The 22,418-nt window shown below is 37.9% G+C and overlaps 1 protein-coding gene across 1 annotated transcript in view; it reads left to right on the top strand.

Annotated features, from left to right (window-relative positions):
- Positions 1-22,418, top strand: part of Sox5 (SRY (sex determining region Y)-box 5) — an 844,441-nt gene that overhangs the window by 62,041 nt on the left and 759,982 nt on the right. Inside the window, exon 3 of the mRNA XM_005379086.1 lies at positions 15,445-15,521. The gene's annotated coding sequence lies outside the window, so the exon portion shown is untranslated. The remainder of the gene's footprint in view (positions 1-15,444; positions 15,522-22,418) is intronic.

Here is a 22,418-nt window from a genome sequence, read left to right as displayed (position 1 = left end):
TTGAAAGATTTAACTTGATGAGTTATAATGTGATCCATTAATTGTATGCCTAGGAATCCTCTGAAAAGAAATGAAAATGTATTTCCATACAAAACCTTGTACACAGTATTCGTAGCAGGATAATTCATAATAACCCGAAGTGCAAATAACCTAATGTCCACCAACTGATGAACAGATGGACAAAATGTATAGGATCCATGCAGTGGAGCATTATTTGGCAATAAAGAGACGAAGTATTGATACATTCTGAAACCTTGAAAATACTATGCTAAGTGAAGGACATCAGTCACAAGAGAGCACCTAGTACACAATTCCGTGGGTATGAAATGTATATCCTGACATAGACAAATATCTAGGCTCAGAAAGGAGATTAGTGGTTGCCTGGGGGTCAGCTGTTGGCAAGAAGTGGGGAGTGAATACTGATGGTATGGGGTTGCTTTTTAGGGTGATGCAACTATTTCATGGTTTACTGTGATGAGTGAACAACTTTGTGGAGGATGTATTGCAAAGCCTTTAAACTCTATCGTTAGGTGACTTTTATGTTAATTATATTTCGATAAGTTTTCTGTATACAAATAAGCGAGGATTGTTACAGTACTCTGTAGAATAAGGGAAGGGAGTTGTCACCACCCCTGGGTGTAAAGGGACCAGGATATGGAGAGACACCACTAGATTGACAGTCACCTGCAGGAATGAGCTGCGGGAACACATACCCTGACCTTGCTCTTACCCTTGCTCTGATCAAGTGCAGATGCCTGTTATTTGCAAAACACAACCAGAAGCCTGGAGCCAGGGTGTCTCTGGATGTCTCTTATAGAACCAGCACCCCATGCACAGAGTGGTGCTGTGGAGATTGGGGCACGTGTCTGGGGCTGAGGACGCAATGATTCTGTGTTGCTCCGGATATGAGACTGGTAAACAAAAGTTAACTTCAGAGGTTGCCTCAGGTGAAATGAATTCTAATCTCTGCAAATACGACTGAAGAAAAATCTGAGGTGATGATCGCGAAGTTACAAAGAGGATTACAGTTTTAGTTGATGGATTTGTTACCCCAAGGTTCTATTTCCAGGCACAAACGTATTGGCACCAACTTTATTATCATTTGGTCAGCTCTGATCTCAGAAGTTCAAGGTTTGGGCACTGACTAATATAGTATATGGTATGAATATTTTGATGAGAGTGGGAAAGCAAAGAAAATGTTTCAAGCACTTTTGTTTCAACCCCTGAGAACAAGTACATTGGTCTGTGGCAGACACTGTCTGGGAGGGAAGTGGCTGAAGAAAACAAGAAGCTTGTTGTCAAAGAAAATGTAGGATTTTGGAAATAAAATTTGCCTTCTTAACAAATTTATTGATTATGTGTATTAGCCCTACTTTCTTTTTTAGTTTACAGTGACAGCAAAAGGATAGCCCTTTAATATTCCTTGTAAGAAAACTAGTTATGGTGACACAGGCCTGTAATCCCGGCACTCAGGAGGCTGAGACAGGAGGATCGCTGTGTGAGTTCAGGGCCAGCCTGGGCTACATAGTTAGTTCAAAGCTAGCCTGAACTACACAGTGAGACTCTATTACAAAAAAAAAAAAAAAAAAAATCCGTATTAAAAAATTATCACCTTTCACCACACATGAAAGATGTCACAGAAGTTTGTGTGTCATCTTCTGTCCTGCGTGTTTTACGAGGACTCCTTCCCTTGGGGTTACAGAGGTATGGGAGATGATAGTGCTCTCCCATCCTGTGTCTGACTGTGCTCCACTCAGAAGGAATGCTGTCTGTAACTCCTCCTTTGCAGAGACAGGGCTGGGATGAAAGTGACACGCAGAGAGTGCAGAGTTACGAAGTGGCCACCTGAATGGAGATGCTCCTTGCAGCAACCCTGTGGTTTGCAGGCTAATTATGTTAAAGACTCGAGAGAAGTTATTTGATGCCTTCAAGAGTTTTCTAAAATTAGGACTTCTACTTAGTGCCATGTTTTATATCTACTACATTAAATATATACCAGTATAATCATTTACGTGGTCTGGTGCCAAAATACAGGCACGGAGATGCTCATTTACAAATGTGGACAATGTCCAAGTACACCACTGATATCCCCTGCCAACTAGATGCATGTAGGGTTTGGAAGAGATACTGAACACTGCGGAATATGCTTTTCTACTTAGCTTTATTTCTGGACATTCAAATACATCACAAATACCGGATCAAAAACTTCTTGGATTTATAGAAATCACTAAATTTTTCCTTTTGAAATTTTTATGGTAAAATTTATTTACTATGAGAAGGCCAATAATTTTACATTACTTTCTTATTTCTCTAAGCACTATTTCAATTTTTGTTAACACTCATATAAAAAATCCATTTCAAGGAGGGCATTTCACTAGGAGAGAACATGGTAAAACTGTTATTCAGAAAGACATTCCACAGTTGTGTTATTAGTACCTGGTAGTACAGCTTTCTCACTTGTTACTAATTCCATATATTTTTGTTTGTTGCATCCTACTTTAGTGTTGTTTTTTGGTTTCACAATCAAGAAGCAACTTCTCTATTTACAAGATTTTTTTTAATGAGGCATATGGCTTCAGTGTAATAAATATTTATGAATATATATGAATAGTACAATGATAATTCCTATGAAGTAATATGCAGAGCCCAGTAGATAAAATTGTAAAAATAAAGCGCCATGTGTAGTCCATACTAGGACTTACTAAAAGACAGCTATGGCGTGGATGGCAGTGGTGATGCTATTCATGGTGATGTGATAATGATTATAAATTTGTTTACGGTTACCATATTCAATTTTGTCATACTTATGGGAAAAGTGAGGTAATTTAGTAAAAACTTTAAAATATTTTAAGCTTTTAAAAGATCCCATGTAAATATTGAAGAGAAAATGTAAAATGTGTTTAGCCTGAGGTCTCAATAGCTGCTCAGGGGGAGGAATGTAAGTTTCTTTGGTATTCCTATAAAGGTATGAGATCTACATATCCAGCAGTGGTACTATGTCTTGTAATTCTGGATTATCTAAACTATAGTCCTGTATTAAGTCAACCCACCAAACCTAAGCTCTTTAGTATTAGTTACATGTGTGGAGAGTATGAATTTAGTTGCCAATGGTTTATCAGTATATGATTAGCTTCAAGGAACTTTCTCTTAAAAGCAAGTAGCCAGGGAGGAAGAAAAAGTAAAAATGATTAAGATGTGATATGTATATGTAGCGGTTTCCCAAGATGAATGCAATTATTATGTACTGCAAACCCATAACAATAACATTTTTTTAAAAAACCAAATAGTCATAAAAAGATTTCTGCATTTTAAAAAGGGCTATCATTGAAGACACTGCCAATTCTGCCATATCCTTAAAGAGTTGTTTGAAAACAGTCACTTTTAGTGGTCAGAGCTAGGAAAAATGTTTAGGAATATGTTTCTTTTACATAAGTTTCACTCTGGCACTCCAGACGCATATATCCTAATTGCTACTGGGTAGCTCCACTTGGCACATGGAAAGCTGTTTCCTGATGTGTCCCTCGAGCCTGCTCCCCCTGAAGTCTTTCCCGGCTCAATTCAAGAGCGATCTCTTCCTCCCATTGCTCAGAACTGAAACGTGGCCAGCATTTTTGATTCTTCTCTTTCATGTAGACTTCACATCTACCCCCTCAAGAAAACTACGTCAAATATCTCCAGAATCTGGTCACTGCTCATCTCATACTGTTTACAGTCTGACCAAGCCAACAATGTTCCTTGATCAGGCTGTATAGGCTCTGGACTCCCTCCATTGTTCTCTTGTGATATTTTTACCTATGGCAGCCAGAGCAAGCCTTTAAGGTGGAAATGAGAGTAGTTAGCTTACTTCATCCGGGGCCCTGGCTCACCAAAGGCTTCCTGCCTGAAAAGAGTTCTAGCTGTACGCTCAGTGTGCAGAGGCAGCCTTCACCCTCCCCTTGCCTGCCTTACCTTTACCCACTCTCCACTTATTTTATTTTACACCACCCTTGTTCTCCATTGCTCTGTCTCTGTCGTGGCAGGCACCGCCCTGGTCTCTCTGCCCATTGGAAAATATTGATACATTAGACGCGTGTATGTGCGAGCTTCCAGAAAAGCACACTCCACACCTTATTTTTCAGGACTTGCTTGGTTCACTGTCGCTGTATAATAGAAAACGCATTGCTGAAAAAACACTATCAAGCCTATCAACTTTGGGATGGAAATCTATAGTAACATGAAAAGTGAATAAACGTATTTGTACATAACTCCTTTTCTGATACAGAGTGTTTTGGTTGGCTGTTTGTGTTTTTAGTTTGTCTGTGAGTAAAGCTACCACTTGATCTGCAGCAGTGTCTGGCTTTCCAGGCATTTGTCCAGGCCACACCGCCTTTTTGCCTTTTGCAGCTGAATGGGCATTGAAGGTCAGTACTCACCAAAGGCCCTTTCTCACACTGGTAATACATACCTTCCATGGGCCGCTCTGCTCTTACATGTTCTGTCTGGGGTTGGTCCTCAGACACAGACCACACTAGTGCAAAATCTGTCAGCTGTTTTCCTTAATTTGTTGTATCCTGCCCTGTAGCTGACCCTTTTGGAAGTAATATTTGTTTTAAACTTGGTAGAAATGTAGAGACTTCTCTTTCCGATTAGTTGCCTGCTGCTGCCCCAACTTAGAAATACACAGCTCTAGTTGAGTTTTCCTCACTAACCTTTACACTCATAGAAAACTAGATCTATAATCTATGCTGTCAACAGTTTGATGGCATTATCGTTTGACCCTAGCTACCAAGTTTTTTTGGTTTTCCTTAGTTTACTCTTTTCTACACTCCACCTTCCTTTATAAAAATGTGTTGCAAGAAGTGAGACAATCAAAGACACTTGCCCTTGAAAATAAAAACGTGAATCCCAGTCTGGAGCCGGGGTGTATCTCTGGGTTCTCTGAGCTGCATGCACACTAATTTACTAGTGCTGGAACCAAATGGGTTGAAAATCCTTGATTTCCCACCAGATGGGTTATTTGAAAATATCACAAAACTTCTGAGGTTATTTACATTACAAATGCGCTTCTTCGCACACATCAAGAATTGAGTACCATGTTTTGACAGTAACTCCTTTATGAAATTATATGTTGCACAAGTGGAGTAAAATTCAAGTCATTCTCAAGGGAGCGGGCTTATGAATCTGGATGAGGTCACACCTCTTTAAAGATGCAGTTTGATAATCCGACATCAAAACAAAGGAATTCTGTTAATCCTCTCACAAAAGCGCAAATTGCTAATCAGATCCCTGGACCGGGCTGGCAGCTTGGTAAACAATGAGCTTGGCAGAAGAGCAACTTTGGGCGGATAGATAGCTGAGAAGCTTGGATACCAACTATGCCCCTACTTAGCCCGGTTGGGCCTGTTGTTTCGAAACAATTGCTTGTGTCAATGGAGGTGGTTCTTGTAGTTATTGTGTCCTTGTGCTTTTCTCTTTCCATGTTAATGATGATGCAAATCAATCTTCCTGTCTTTCATTTCACTTCACTAGTGTGTAGGTTACTATGCCCCCTGTATTATTTTCACTTGGATGCATGTGTCTTTTGAATGTTCGTTACACATTTCCCTATAAACCAAGAGGGTTTTCCTTCCTTCCTGTAAATGGTGTGATGGTATTTGAAAAAGGAAGAATAAATCTTAACCCTTCTGGAAAAAAAAGAAGCTTTTTCTGGAAGGTGTAATCAGTAAGACTTAAAAAAATTTTAAAAACAATTTTGTAGATGATAGAACTCAACTTGAGACAGCTTAAGGAAAAAAAAAAGAGTTGGAACTTTTTTGGGTCAATGAATACCAGCAAAGCAAATAACCAAAAAGAGGAAGGGCAGTAATGTAGAAGGTGGACCTCAGGAACAGCTGGAACCAGGAGTCACCCTCTGTTACAGCTTAATTTCTTTCTCTTATCTCTGTATCACTTTGAAAGTTGGATTTCATAGTTGCTGTATTAGAGATTTCTCCATATAGAAGGACATTTTACCATCATTTATAGTTCTGGAGTTTTATAGCCCACTGAGTTCTTCATGATAAACTATCTCAGGACAGCTGTGATTGGTTCACTTAGATGAAGTTCTTTCTTTTTTTTAATTTTTGAGACAAGGTCTTGCTGTGCAGTTCAGGCCATGTGTGAGCTCACTTGTAGCCGAGGCTGATCTCGAACTCGCAACGATCCTCCTGCCTCAGCCTCCCAAGTGCTGGGATTACAGACGTGTGCCACCACACCCGGCCTAGATGAAGTTCTTGTTCTGACCCATCAACCATGTGTCCAGATCTCCATATTTGTCAAGAGTGTCAAACCTGATTGCTATTTACCGACCCTTCTCTCAGACTTACTGACCAGTGCTAAACCTGCTGACTATGTGAGTATGTAGACTTGTTTTGCACATTTCCACCCTGTTTGGCCCTTTCAGAAATTCCCAGTTTCATCCAAATAGGACTGAGAGTTAATTTGAATGTGAAAACTATAATTTCATTTGAAAAGGGTCTCGCATTAAGAAAGTACAATACTTTGAGTACTTCCAGCAAGTTTCTGGTCTCATATTATGAGAGTATTTGTAAATTCCTGGGGCCCAAGATGTGTTGAGAAGAAATAGAAATTTCTATTTTGATCGTGGAGCCATTCCAACAGGTAAAGGCAGTGTGCTTTCACTGTGGTACACAGTGGGCTGCCTTTGTCATATTGGTCCTCAATCAGATGGATGATGTGGGACATGACAGATCTGCATCTGTAAGAGGAGAAATGAACCAACTGTGGAGGACTGGGGCAGAGGATGGCCCAATGGGGGACTGCTACCAACAGGCAAAGCTTTCTGAATAAGAGCACTGTCTTTTTAAAGGGAATAGGGGGCAAGGATTGAGGGAGTGCTCACAGCGGTAAGTATAACACAGCTGCGCTCTGTTTATGCTTCGGCTACAATAAAAAAGCTATAAAATGTGAGATGTCATAGCTCCACTTTGCTTTATTTATACTATTTCCTCTGAGCTCTGTCACACTGCACATTCATCTGCTAAGTTGCAGCAAGAATGGAGATTAAAATATCACAGCTCAAAATAGGAGTCAAGCGGAAGGAGATTCATCATAGCCCTATTAAAAATATGTAAATACGGGAATGAAGTCATTTTAAAGCTGTACAGTGCTCCGCCTTTATGAGTTAAGATCCCTTAAGCAAGTGGTGGGCTATGGCAAGGACAGAGCTGGGGGACTTGTTCTCTGTTTCTTTCACCCATGGAAATCCTTTTAAGATTAAACACTGTTTGAATTGCAAATTATGTATGTTTTCCTATAATCACACCCAAGTTAAATAATGGCAGGAAACCTGATGCCATACAGGAAAAAAAAAAAAAAAAAGCTTTGGAAATTAAAGGTTGTATGTTGTTTGCTTTGTAATGTTTTTTTAAAACGAATATATGAAATCACCTTTTTGACCTCAGTGAATGAATTTGAGGAAACTCCGAAAAGGTCCCTGTGTAGGGAAGTTCAAGGAAGGAAACTGAAACTCAAAGGTATGATCTGACCTTCTAGAGTTCACCTACCCGGCTGTAAGACTCAAGACTGAAAGCTAGGAGTTCGCTCTGAAATTTGCTAGTGGAGTTACTTCTTGGAGGATTTTTTTTCTTTTTTTTTTTTTTTTTTTGGTACCGGGAATTGAACTCAGGACCCTGCGTTTGCCAGGCAGGCGCTTTTACCACTGAGCTATACCCTCAGCCCTTGGAGGATTTCTTGTACCTCCAGTTCTGACAAAATTTATTTAATTCTATTGTCTGCATAATGTGTGTTAAGGAGTGGACTTTTTAGATGGGAAATCTGGGATATGTCAAATGCTATTAACAAGCTTTTTACGATCTCTTCACTGTGCTGCTGAGTGGCTGTTGATCTTTTGACCCCCTTATTTTCCAAATATGCTATTGCTGTTGTCGTAATAATGAAGACCAACACTTACTAGGTGTTTACTGGGTACTAGGAATAGTCCTGAGTGTTCAATGTGCAGTCGTTACCTATGGAGCATGTATGTCATTGCTTATGTCTTACAAGGTAGGAAAACTGAGGCATGAGATCACACAGGTAGTGAGAGCAGGAATTCATGTGCTCGTGTCTTTCCAAAGATACTAGAAAAGCTATACCGAGTGATGGCTGACAGAGGAGACTTCAGATTCTAGGCATAGCCCTGCCATTACGTTTAGTGAACTATTTTTCCTGACTCGTACAATGAAATAAATAAACGATTCTATCCTTTTCCAGTTCTTTTTGACTGCATCTGTGTACCATTAACTCAGGAAAGTACATTTTTGGAAATCATTTTTTCTGCATTTGTATCTACTTTTGTTTCAGAAATGATTATGTAAAACTTCTAGAACATAGTATTTTCAGAATTTCTTTTGGCGTTTACTTTTCAGTGTGTTCTATTGAATTCATGGATGCGGCTAGTCAGGGGAGCACAGTTAGCTGTAGACATTCTAGCTTTGTGACTTCATGGTCATTTCTTAATCTCTCTGTGTCAGAGTTCTCATTTGTACAAAGGAGGATCTTTGTGAGAATAAAACCACAAAATACATGTAAGACAGTGCAGTGTCTACTTGTAGTAACTACTATATCAAAGCTTTTGCTGTTTTTTGTAATTTTTATATTTATTAGTACATGTTTGTGGTACGTAATGATTACATTTATCATGGGAAATCGGTACATGTACATAATACTGTAATCACTCAAGTCTCATTTGGCATCTCTCTCTCTTTGTCCTCATGCTACCTATGCCCTTACCACAACTGACAAGTCAGTTAACTTATTTGTACATACATTCACAAATTTGAAAGATGTAGGTCTGTGAGAAATGACCATCTCCTTGAGGTAGAAGTGTAACAGCAGGTTGGAATGTTTGAAGTGGTGTAGCATAACCTTTGGATACAATGAATGTAATGCTCTGAAAGATCACTGGACTTGTCCAAGAATACTGAACTACTGGCAGAGCAGAGAGATGAAGCTGAGTCCAAATATGGCTCCATATAACTCTGCCACCTCTTTGTGTACCTTGTCATATCCTCATCAGAGAAGAGGACAGTTCATGGAATGTGTAAAAGGAAACCCCAGTGCACATCTTAAGGGTTTAAATTAGGATTTTTTTTTCTGGTACCGGGAATCGAACTCATGACCTTGTGCTTGCCAGGCAAGCGCTATGCTGCTGAGCTAAATCCCCAGCCCAAGGGTTTAAATTAGGGAAGTTGCCACACAGATTCTTGCTGCGTAGGATTTTGGGTCACGTGTCTTTGTGGCAGACTTCATAAGAGCACACTTGGAAAGATACTTTCGGCTGGTGGGAACTACAAGTGGTCATCTCTTTTTTCCACACTTAGGAAATTGATGTTCTTTATTCCTTTTGTGTGTTGAAGAAAGTAACAGTTTTTAATAAGATTGGAATAGGTGGATCTGATACGTTTAGAGAAGTTTAAAAAAGATTTGCAGCAGTTTAAATTGGGAAATACCTGATAAAACAGTATAATAATTTTCAATACACAGCTAATGATACTGAATTTATCTACTTTAAAATACAAGGAAAAATGAAGCTATACTCAAAATATATTCTCCAGAGCTCTCACCCTAGTGGGCAGGTTGAAAAACAGGAAAAGTGAACACTGCATGTCAGTGGGACTGGGATGGAGGGGGGGTGAACATGTAGGATGTCGAAGATAATTTGGTGCCGCTGTCAGGTGTCAACTCTGAACGTCTACGACCCTGAGACTGAGACCTTGACTTTTGAGTTTGCTAATGTTCTTGCATATAAAAATCATTATATGTCATTATTTATTTGAAATATCACTGTTCCGTCTTATTGTCCATCCTTACTCCAAGCATGGAAGGATACATTTAATATTGTAAGCTGTGGATGAAAATAGGCTGCAGATTTCAGGGGGAAAGTCTTCCTGGAGCTCCTGTTTGTTGGTGAGAGTGCTCATGTTGGCTGATTTACTGCTTATATATGGGAGTGTCCACACAGGGCCAGGGGGTCACAATCAAGACACTGTGGGGGAGAGGAAGAAGTATCATCACATATACTGAAGCTGTTGGGTACCACAGGTGATTTCATGGAGTTGTTCCTTACTTCCAGCCTGGTTCCTAGTCCAAACTGAGAGTATTCTCCCTCCACTATGTGCATATTCTGGTCAGATACTTCTTGACTTATGATGAGTTTACCTGCATATCCATCCATCATAAGTTGAAAACTCAGAACTGTATTTAATACATATTACTAAGTGAATATTAGCCTTAATCGTGCTCAGAACACTTAACTTATTCTGCAGTTGGGCAAAATCAGCTAACACAAAGCCCAAATTATACCTATGTGTTGATTACTTTTATGATATGCTATTGTTCTTTTTTTTTTTTTTTTACTGTTCTCTTTAAAATAAAAAATAATAATATGTTAAATACTGTGCTGAAAGCAAAACACAGAATGGGTATATGGGAATACTTTTGCATCATCCAAAAATTGAAAAAGCATACATCCTACTCTACTAAGTTGGGAAAGGTCTGACTATTGTGGATAGACTGTAAGGGATTTGGCCCAGTTAAAGCTCGAAGACTTACCTATTCATAACTACTTATTGGATCTAGAAATTTGGGGTAAACATGTTTCCTAAATATTCTCCCTATATTTTGCTTATGGAAGATGTAGGTATGCAATCCCATGTAATTTCAATGCAGTTTGATAAAATTTGAGATGATTAGGGTCAGCATTTTATGGGTGTATAGAGAAGAAACACTTTATTTTGCACAAAGATTAAAAAAATGACTCCTCAGAGAAGTGAAGGAAAGTTAGTGCTTAAATATTAATCATGATTTTTCCAGCTGAGCCAGAAGGAAAGAATATTTTTGAAAGAGCAAAACACACAGAAAGAAAAAGGACCTTGTCTGTCTTATTCACCATTATACTTCTGTCACCTAGAACAAAATTTAGCGTATCATACGCACTTAAATATTTACTGCATCAGTGAATGGATGACTTTATCTTGAAAATCTTTGAAATCAATAATTTTTGAACAGGAATTCAACGTGATAAAGTCTGTGCTCTATCAAAGTGATACAGCGGTATTGTAGTGAATACAAAAGGAGTGAGATGAACTACTGTAAAAACATATTCCTACAAAAGCTCCTGGGATAGATTCATTTTAAGTGATTCCCAACTCTCATTCCAAATACATAGAGATTAGGTGTATTCTGCACTGCACATGTGGTATTTTCTCAAATTTGCCTTAAAAAGGAACAACCACTGCCTCTTTGAACCTGTGCAAAGGCCTAAGAAAAGTCGGAAGTAACTTACTGCGTATTGGAGAATTGCTTTCTCAGTGCCGCATAGGTGGTGAAGCATAGAGTTTTGCAAATGATCAAACGTATAAGCAGTAAATACAAACGAGTACTTTATTCTGCTTTTCTTGTTCAGAGTAGGACCATGAGTTGTCAACATCGGGAGTAATAACCTGGGGTCTATAAGGTTAATTCAATGTATCACAAGGAGTGAAACCTGGAGAGAAGTGAATGAAACACTTGCAATACCTTGTGTCCCTGCGTAACAGATGATAACAATGCCAACTTATTAGCTCATGATTCTGCGGGTTGGGAGCCTAAGGGTTCTTGGCTGTGTTCTCCGCTCAGGGCATCGCAAGCTGGTATTAAGGGTGGCCAGCATGAATTTTTTCCACAAAGTGGGAAAAAAATCTTTGGCAGCTGTTCCTCAAAAAAAGAGGACTAAAATCTAGAATATAAAAAAAAATCAGAACCCCTTCCCCACACAGTTTTATAGAACCAATCCAAAAATGGGCATGTGAAATGAACAGACACTTCTTACATGAAAAGTAGAACCAACAAATAACTATAGGAAAACAAGCTCAACATCACTGGTCATTAGTGAGATACAAATTAAAACAATGCTAAGATTCCACCTCACTCCAGAAAGAATGGCTATCATCAAAAAATCAACCAATCATAAATGCTGGCAGGGCTGTGAGGAAAAAGGAACCCTTCTACACTGTTGGTAGGAGTGTAGAATAGTGCAACCACTAGAGATTCCCAAAAAACTAAAACTTGAGGTTCCATTTGACCTAGGTATTCCCCTTCTTGGTCTCTTCCCAAAAGAATTAAAAGCATCATACCACAGCAAAATATGCGCACCGTGCTTATAGTGGCACAGTTTGTAGTAGCTAAATCTTGGAAATGGCCCAAATGCTCATCACTTTGTAGGGTGTCTCTTCAGTCTGTTTGTTTCTTTTGCTGTGTCAAAGCTTTTCAATAAGATGAGATCCCAGTTGTTGATTCTTGTGATGTTTCCTGTGTGGTTGGGGTTTTGTTCTTAAAGTCTTTGCCTATACCAGTGTCTTCAAGAGTTCTACCTATTCTCTCCTCCAGCAGATTTAGTGTTTCTGTTTTAATATTTAGATCTTTGATCCATTTCAAGTTTAGCTTTAGCACATGGTGAGAGATGGCTCTAGCTTCAGTCTTTGTGATATAAGAAGCTAGCTTTTCCAGCACCATCCATTAGGGGCTATCTTTCTTCCAGTAAAGGTGTATGTCTCCTTTATCAAAGATAAGGTGGCTGAGTGTGTTTGGAGTTATTTCTGCATCTTTTAATCTGTTCCATTGATCCTCAGGGCTGTTTGTTTTGTTTGTATTTTTGCCAGTACCATGCTGTTTTTATCAGGGATTGTGATGCCGCCTGCTTTGCCTTTGTTGCCCAAAATTGCTTCCACTCTTCTGGGTCTCTTCTGGTTCCAAATGTATTTTAGGATTGTTCTCTTTCATTCTGTGAGGTATGCTATTAGTATTTTGTTTGAGATTGCATTAAATTTGTACAAAATTGGAAAGTATGGCCATTTTCACTATATTGGTCCTTCCTACCCAAGGAAAAGGATATATTTCCATTTTCCCATATCCTCTTTGAGCTCTTTTTTCAGAGTACTGTAGTTTTCAATGTAAAGTTCTTTTATTTCCTTCATTAGATTGATTCCTAGGTATTTCATTTTGTTGGATACTATTGTGAAAGATACTGTTTTCCTTAATTTCTCAGTGAGTTTGTTATTTGTGTACAGGAATGCTACTAATTTTTGAGTGTTGACTTTGTATCCAGCTATGCTACTGAATGTGGTTATTAAATCCAGAAATCTTTTAGTGACCTTTAGGGTCTTCTATGTAAAGTACCATGTCATCTGCAATGATGTGATAATTTAACTTCTTCCTTTCCTGTCCTTATCCCTTTTACTTCTTTTTCTTGTGTAATTGCTCTGACTAATGTTTCTAGAACTATACTGAATGAGAGTGGTGATAGTTGGCATCCTTTTATTGTTCCTGTAGAGATAGCTATCAGTTTTTGTTCATTATGATGTTGGCTATTGGTTTTTTTTTGTTGTTGTTGTTGTTTTCTGGTACCAGGAATTGAACTCATGACCTTGTGCTTGCCAGGCAGGCACTGTGCCACTGAGCTAAACCCCCAGCCCCTGGCTTTTGGTTTGTGATAGATGGTTTTTATGAGATTGAGATAAAGTGCATGTATTCCAATTTTCTGTAGGATTTCTATCATGAATGGGTGTTGGACTTTGTCAAATTCTTTCTCTGCATCTATTGAGATATCATATGGTTTTTGTCCTTGGTTTTGTTCATAAGATGTATTACATTCATTGATTTGCACATGTTGAAACATCCCTGAATCTCTGGGATGAATCCTACTTGGTGATGGTGTATAATCTCAATGATTTGCTGCATTCTCTTTCCCAATACCTTATTGAGGACCTTTTGCATCTGTGTTCATTATGGAAATTCAGCCTGGGTTCTTATGTTTAGGCTCTGAGGTAAAACTATGTTTACAGATTAATCTTTTTGCTGATTGAATTCAGTTTTTTGTTGTTGTCAAAGTGAGGTCCTCTTTTTCTTACTGGCTACAAGATCCTGTGGCTTCTAGAGGCTACTTCTGTTCCTGCCTTGTGGATTTTAGATCCTGAATGCAGGTGGGTCAAACCCTTTTCACGCTCTAAATCTTTGCCTTTGACCTCAAGATTAAGATTTAAAAGAGTTATATGATTATGTTAGGCCTACTCAGATAACGTGTCTGAAAGTCAACAGTGTTACAGAATACACCTACTCACAGGAGCAGAATCTTCTATCATATTCACTTTCCCAGCGATTATGCAGAGCATATTGACCAACTGAGGAGATTTTGGGGGCCAGCTTAGAATTCTACTTAGTGCACTATTATTTATAATTCACTTATTTAAAACACAGGGTATAAACAGTCTGTTGCATTGAATAACTGAGTAACACTGAATTTAATTAATGTGTTTTGAAAACCAGTATAGCATAATGCAGTTTTTTTCTAATATCTGACTTCAATAGATGTATTATTACTAATCTTTAGAAGTTTTGCTTGTATGCAATCCATTCATTTCTAAATATCTCTACCACTTGTTGAAACTTATTATATGCCCAGTTTCAACAAGGAAAGAATGTAGATTACAGTCAGCCAAGGGAAGAAATCACAGGGCAGTCTGAGTTTGCACCCAGCGGAGAGCCTCAGTGTTGTGCAGTGTTACATTCTTGGCACTAGTGTGATGCCGACCAGAGGAGCTCACTTGAGCCTTTGGTGCCAGAGTTTTCACGGAGACTTGATCATGTAGAACACGCAAGGCCAACCTTTAGCCTCCAGCCTCTTCTGCATGTTGAGGATGAGTTTCCAGCCCCTTGTTGAGGTAAAACAGATACTGCATGGCCCAAAGCCCCAGTCACAAGTCACATCATTAAACTGTAACTTGGACAATGCCTCTAGGCAAACAAAGATACTCCTGTGACATTTTGAGTTCCAGGACATTACTTCCTAGTAGCTGAAAGCAAAGACCCATCTCTCTTTGGGCAAGGTTAATTCTTTACCACATTAAAGAGGTGGGAGTGAAAGAGGAATGAAAACAAATAACAATTATCATTTATCAACAGTATACTGTGTTAGTCAGCATGCTAAACCATGTGTCCTTTAATCTTTTCAACATTATTAGAAAGATACCACAATTATCCTTATTTTACAGACAGTTTGATCTAGCAGAACTAAGTAATTCATCCCAGATTATGTAAATAGGAAGTTGTAGAACCAGAATTTGGACCTCTGGTAAACCTAACTCCAAAGGACAGGATCTCCAACACATGACTCTTTGGGTCCACTGAAAGTAAAACTCCATAATGGAACACAATATGAATTTAAAAGCAATTATTCTTGAGAATTGAGTTTAAAAATAAAATAATCATTCACATTTGTAAGACACTGCTACTTCAATAATGTAGGGTATAGGGAAAAAAAGTGGATGTGTAGCATGGTTACTTCTTTGAATTTGTACCTTCCAAAGGATTCCAATCAGCGCTATATCATTCAATTTTCAAATACATCGTGGGGTATGTGTTACATTCCAGGTGCTGTGCTGGCCACTGGTGACCCAAAGATGATGAAAAATACGTTTCTGCTCACAAGGAGTTAGCGATCCACTGGGGTATGTAAAACACTTATTTTTAATATTTTGTTTGTGTTGAGCAGAATGCAGCGATCTTCGTACGTGAGAAATATTTTGCACATGAATCTTGCCAGCATTTAGAAATGTGAACAAATTAGCTAATGCTAAACAAAGTTAAGTATTTTGGAGATTGTTGTTCATATAGCCATATTAATAGTTAAACTCTTTGAGGTTCAAGTTTTTAGTAGATTGTGTAGTAATACGATAGATTTTTTTAAGAAGCAAAGCTCCTTGTAAAAAGCCGCTTCTGTGTATTTGATGGCAAATCAACAGAGTCTAAGAATGCCACCCAAACGCATCATAGAGAGGAGCAGTATACATTTCTTCTACACACAGGCTGGCTGTATTGCTTTTTTATAGCTTTAGTAATGATTATCTTTTGTCATTCCTAGTTCATCCATTTTTCTTAATAAATAAAATCTATACTACAGTAATAGGTGTTGTGCTTAATGTTAATTTCTAGTAAAACTATGTACAGTGATACCTCAGTTGTAAACAATTTGGTTCCCAACTAGGAGTGTTTGGCAAAATTTTGTTTCTGTTTGTAAACTCTGCCTTGGGTGATGAACATGACTGCTGCCATCTTTTCTGCTGCACAGATACAGATATAGCCATTTTTTCCCCCAAATCATACAACAAATTAAGTTCCTGAACCACAGTACCACTGTATTTTATTTGCAACATGATAAAAATTGTAATAGTCAACAATAGTATACGCATATAAGAAACTATACAGCCGGGCGTGTAAACCCAGCACTCAGGAGGCTGAGGCAGGAGGATCGTTTGGAGTTCAAGACCAGCCTGGGCTACAAAGTGAGCTCAAGGCCAGCCTGAACTACGTAGCGAGACCCTGTCTCAAAAAGACAAGACAAAACAAAACAAAACAAAACTATACAATATGCTGGAAGTAATCCTGAAGAAAGATATGAAGTCAATGCAGTAATCATAAATAAGAAATATTCTTTCCAATGGTATTTCACATATTTTATAGCTTTTAATAGTGGAGTAGGATTAGAAAATAAAATTCAAAATTGTAAGTTAGACTTCATGTCCAGTAGTTAATAATGATGCCATGTGACCCTAACAGTGATATATTTGGACTTATTTAATAAATGTTTAAACACACTATCTAGATTGAGCATGGTAACTGCTGAGCATGCAGTTCTGATCATTTTAAGCTGCTAGCAAACCAGGAAACAACATGCCTGTTTTCTTGGCAGTATGATTTTAATTTTTAAAAGCATTTAATTTCACAAACCATATCCATCATCTTTGCATAGATAAATGTTGTGGCAATGTTTTGAATGACCCGCTTGATTCCGTAAAGAAATTATGGATACACTATAAATTTACAAATGAAAGGCCATTCATCAGATTTATAAATATGAGTGGCTCCTATGCTGATGCCTAGGTAAACTTTAGATGGTGTAATACCTATTGGTTTTTGTAAACAGTTACCACTGCAAAAGAATATAGATATTGTCATTCTTACATAGTGTCATAACATTGGCAACGTGGTGAGAACAACATGCAATATTTTTTTGAAGAGCATGGCATTTGTTTGAATTACTGCTGGCGATAGAACATAAATCAGCCTTAATGATAGATATTCCAAAGATGTTTATTAATCTAGTCACTTAATCTAAAATACTCAGTCTTGGCATTTATAAAACAAGTTCAGAGGAAGTGGCAAGTGTTCTAAACCCCAGCAGTTACTTTTAGGGACCCTAATTATGTCAGCCAAGTCTGGGTAGAATTGAGATCAGAGTGCATAAAAATCTATTCCTACTCATCTATGCTAAAGATACTTGTTTAGCCAAAATATATTTTCTTGTATGAGTCTCAACAAAAATCTCAATTTGTTATGCTGTTAATGAAACTGACTGTGTGGCTGTCTATTAGAATGCTGTTTTAAAATTTTATTTTTCTCTGTCCCTGTCTCCTTTCCTCCATCCCTCCTGATCTATATCCTTGTCTCTCAACTGGAAAATAATCTTACGTTATGTAAACATTTGAAAAGGACTGGAAAACTGACAAAGTTTCCTGTACCGAATTAAGAAATAGCATATGGTGTGTGATTTTGACAACATGTACTTGGATTAAAGACAGGTAGGATGGACAGAAGTGAAGAACACGGAGAGGAATATTACATAGGACATGTCAGGGAAAACCAATAACAGTGAAGCAAAAGGAGTCAGCTATATAAATGTGGACTAAGATGGTATGAATATATGTGTGCACATGGGCACTTTATGTGTTATCCTATATAACAATTTAGGCACAAAACCTACTTCTGCAGTAAACTAATGTACATAAGATTGAATTTTGTATATCTCTTAGCTACCACAAATTTAGCACCAGTCTTTGAGTTTATTGGTAATAAGATGATGGCAGTAGCATTACTTTAACTGTATCATCCTCTTAGGCTTCAGATCAACCTGAAAAAGAGTCTTTTTCCCAGAAGCCCTATCGACAGCCTCTTTGTACTAATTCATTTTGATTAGGTCACTGACTAGTCCTGGGTACCTCTCTTGGAGCACAGAGTAGGACTGGTTTCATCTTTTTCCGTGGAATAGGCACTGGGATTGTATCTCAGAGGGAGATGGGGTAACTGAAAGAGGCTATATAAATGTTAACTGAAAAGTGTGCTTTGCTGCCAGGATAATCACAGTGAGTATACACAGCCGGCCACACCCGTGAATTGTGCTTTTCACATTCAACTGTGCATGAAAAGTATTTGAAAAAGTTCCAGAAGGTTCCAGTACACAAAATTTGAAGTTGCCACGTGCCGTGTATTACTCTGAGTCCACACGGACTCAGTCCACACGGACTCAGTGATGTGCAGGCATTGTATTAGGTTTTGCAACTAATCTAGAAATAATCTAAGGTAAATGAGAGGATGTGTTTCTGTCCTATACAAATAGTATGCTGTTTTCTATTTGGGACTTGAGTTTCTGTGAATCTTGCTCTTGCGGGGGTGTGTTCTGGAATCAATTACCCCTGGATACAAAGAGAGGAATGTGTATGTGAAATTTTGGGTACAATTCTAGAAACATAGATTTGTAGCCACCCCTGCATTTGAGGTTAAGAAACTCTAAAACTATTCTTAGATAACAGGAGGAGAATAAAAGGAAGGTGGAGTGGGTGTAAGGGAAGGTAATTGGGAAGATGAATATGAGCAAAACAATACCTGGGAACCCCCCAAAATGTGAAATGAGCAGAGAAGTTGCGGTAAGGAGGTAATGGGGTTATAAATGATCAAAGTATGTTGTGTGCGTGTATGAATCTGCCCAAATGTGTGGCAGTACAAAAGAGAGGAAAGGACAAAATGATATTAACATAGAGCTTTCTGGAACAAACCAAAAATAGCCTTGGTACCTGGTGCCATCCAGGATAACGAGTTGTTTGTGGGATCGTTATTCTTTGGAATAAAGAGATAACATTAGTATAATGTATAATAAGTAGCTGAAGTAATATCCAAATTAAGATGAGAAAGAAGTTGCATTTTCCTTTTAGCTAAAGTAGAAAAGAGTACTCTAGCCTGAAGGTGTTTCTTTGCTATTTATTCTTTTGTATAAGAAAAAGAGAAAAAACTTTTATTCAAGATAAGAAATTTATACTGACACCCTTAGGAAATTTCAATATTAAAAAAGTTTTACAGCTATTATTGGAATAGGTACCTGTCTACATGCAGCCTAGATCCTTCAATTTGATGCAGTTAAAAAAGTATTGATCAGGTTTATGAAACTAATTTACAAAGGAAAGTGACTTCCTGAAGTTTTCCTTGTAGCTATATTTTACTTTGGAGCCCTTGGAGAAGTCAGTTATTTCCTTAATTTTTAAATGAGAAGTTTACAGAAAACTGATTGAATATATGTCAATAATAGGAAAATATAAGTACTTTTTTTTTTTTTTTTTTTTTTTCTCCGGTACCGAGAACCGAACTCACGACCTTGCGCTTGCCAGGCAATATAAGTACTTTTTAAACACTTAAGTAGTGATTCTGTAGTATTACTAATATCATGAAGAAAATAACCTTTTAGCAAGATGGAGACTAGTAGTCCCTGAGATGGAAGTCATAATTAGATTTATTTTACTATAGATACCTCAGTCTGTTAACAAGAAGAATTAGCCTAGGGTTTTAAATTGCTTTACACTAAGTACAAGAAGAACTTTTCTTCTGCAAAGCAAAATGGCAGTGAAACGTGGGAAGAAATTCCATGTTAATCAGATTTTTTTTGTCTTCTTGACAGCACAGACAAGAAAAGGGTTTCACTATGTAGTTCAAGCTGGCCTTTACCTCAGTACAAGGTCCAGGATGCCCTCCAACTCACAAAGATCCTCCTGCCTCAGCCTTTAGAGTGCTGGGTTTGCAGGTGTGTACCACCATGCCCATTTCAACCAAATATTTTGGAAAAAGGAATGTGTTAAAGGAAGAAAAGTGCATCATGTTACCTTTAATGTCATCATACAAACAAAAATCCTGTGAAGTTAGCAGTGTTCCCTATGGAGGGATATACTTTTTAACAAGAACCTTCCATTTAGGCTAACATGAGCTACCATTGCTCCTCAAGCGTAATACCCTTAGTGGTGGAAAAATACTTCAAATCACCAACTAATGCAACTGAAATACAGCTATTTGAGGAGATACCTGGATTTCAGAATAGTTCTGCAAAGGCTACAGTGCATGTGACTTTTCAAATGAACACGTTTTATTTGAACAAAAACCAACTTCTCCCCTCAAAAAATTTTACCACCAGTTCTTGCTTCACTTGAGAAGTTCCTGGGTCTCTTGCACTCTCTGTGTATGGTTTTTGTTTTGTTTTGTTTTCTAGATCTTAGCGTATCTTTGTACATTGTCGATTATCTGTGACTGGAAAGGAACAGGTAGTTTATTCATTCAAAACTGGCTTATAGGTTTTCTTGCTATATGTACATTTCTTTCTCTTATTTTCAGATTCAGTTTTAATTTTAACCATGATAGGGTGTTGCTTCTGTCCATGGAAATATCTCAATTGAGTTTGTCAGAGGACTGAATTTTTGAAAATGAAGTTTATTTTAATGTCTAAGAAAAAAATTAAGTTATTCATCAATTCTGAGCGAGACCAATCGATGGATGTATTTTAAAGCTGCAGGTTAAGGCAGGAAGAAAATGTCATGCCTATAAATTCTTTGTAAAGGGCAAAAGATAAAGGAACAAAATATTGTAGGAGAAATTCAAACTTTATTTTTCTTATACAGTGTCCAATTCAGCTGTATAGGTGTGAGTTTCAAATAAGATTAAATGCTTTTATTGATGTGAGCTGTCAAAACATTCTGTCTGATTAACTTTAAGAGCTTTTGAGGAAGAAAGAATGAGTTTAATCCAGTACTCCAAACCACGGATTTCTAAAGACAACTGCCTTTCTGAGTAGGTCTGGAACTAGAAAAGCAACAGAGGGAGAAAAATCACCCTTCATGTTTAATTTCACTTTAGGACTCTTGCTAACTTTGGTTACTGATTTTAAATTTTTTCTTAACTAGGAATCTAAGAGAAAAATTCATTCATCTAAAGAATCTTCTTCAGGTTTTCTAAGAATGCCTGGAGATGAAAACATGTCAGGCAAATGGTCAAAAAGGTCTTCTCTGTTTGTTTTAAATCCATTCTCTACTGAGAGGGCAAGAAAAGAAAGCTTGAGGTTGATGACAAATTTGAGTTCTTGCCATTCCCAGCTCACTTCTCCCATCTCTCTACTTCAGGGAAGGTTAATATTTTCCAGAGATGTACCATAGGTATTCTAAATCATGCTGCAGACACCTGCTCCTATATATGGGTATGTTGTTCACTTAGAATGAATCAGAGGTTTAAAAAAAAATTTTTTTAAAGTGTGTTTCCTTTCAAAAACCTCATTAATCTCAGCATGCAGAATTTAGCGGAAAAGTTGTGTTTTGGCAGTTGACACTGTTTAATGTAAATGATTTATGATTATTCCTATGTATACGAAATTGAGACTTTATAAATTGGATTGTTTTAGGGGTAACGTGATACCTAAATGTTATTGCTATAAATTCTAGAGTTGGCTATATATTTTGCATCGTGTAACCAGTCGACTTATAAATGCTGACTATTCTAACCTGCTCTTTCTAGTCAATATTGTAAATGGTGAGTTAGGTAAGCCTGAGATATACACAGAGGCACTCAAACTGCCAAAAACCAGGACGCACTGGTTCTTCTCCAGCATGGCTCCTGGCTGTGTTCCAGGGGTGATGGCAGAAAGAAGAGAGGGTGATAGGGGGAACATCTTGTTCCATGTGTATTGTTATACCAGTACCTCTTTCTATAGGGGAAACTATATGTGGCCAAAAATGAATCTGAATTATTGTTATCTAGTAGAGCCAAAAGCCAACGAGAAAGAAAATGTGAACAATGGAGCAAGGAAGAGAATAACAGTAGTGCAGTGGATTCACCAAGATTTAGTGAGAAACCTCGATAAATTTTCATCATTTTAATATTAAGTAAGGGTAAAGGCAGTAATGCTTGGTAATTATAATTGAATTTTAACAATACACGCTTGATCCATTTTTTTTTTTTTTGGGCGGGTTTTCTCCGGTACCAGGAACCGAACTCACGACCTTGCGCTTGCCAAGCAGGCGCTTTTGCCGCTGAGCTAAATCCCCAGCCCCCGCTTGATCCATTTTTATGTAGTGGTAGTAGAAATAATAAGTCTTGATTATTTTTTCACATTTCTGTGAATGAAATGTTTGAGGAATGGGGCTTTGCAAATGACTTGGTTCTACTGGTAGATCAGGACATCTCATTCCATGTGTGTTGTTATACCAGTACCTCTCCTTCCTTCCTTCCTTCCTTCCTTCCTTCCTTCCTTCCTTCCTTCCTTC

Source organism: Chinchilla lanigera, unplaced genomic scaffold (genome assembly GCF_000276665.1).
Source record: "Chinchilla lanigera isolate Chin_1 unplaced genomic scaffold, ChiLan1.0 scaffold00012, whole genome shotgun sequence".
In the NCBI taxonomy this organism is placed as follows: Eukaryota; Metazoa; Chordata; class Mammalia; order Rodentia; family Chinchillidae; genus Chinchilla; species Chinchilla lanigera.
The sequence above is the reverse complement of the archived record's forward strand: the minus strand, read 5'-3'. Positions and strand labels throughout refer to the sequence as shown.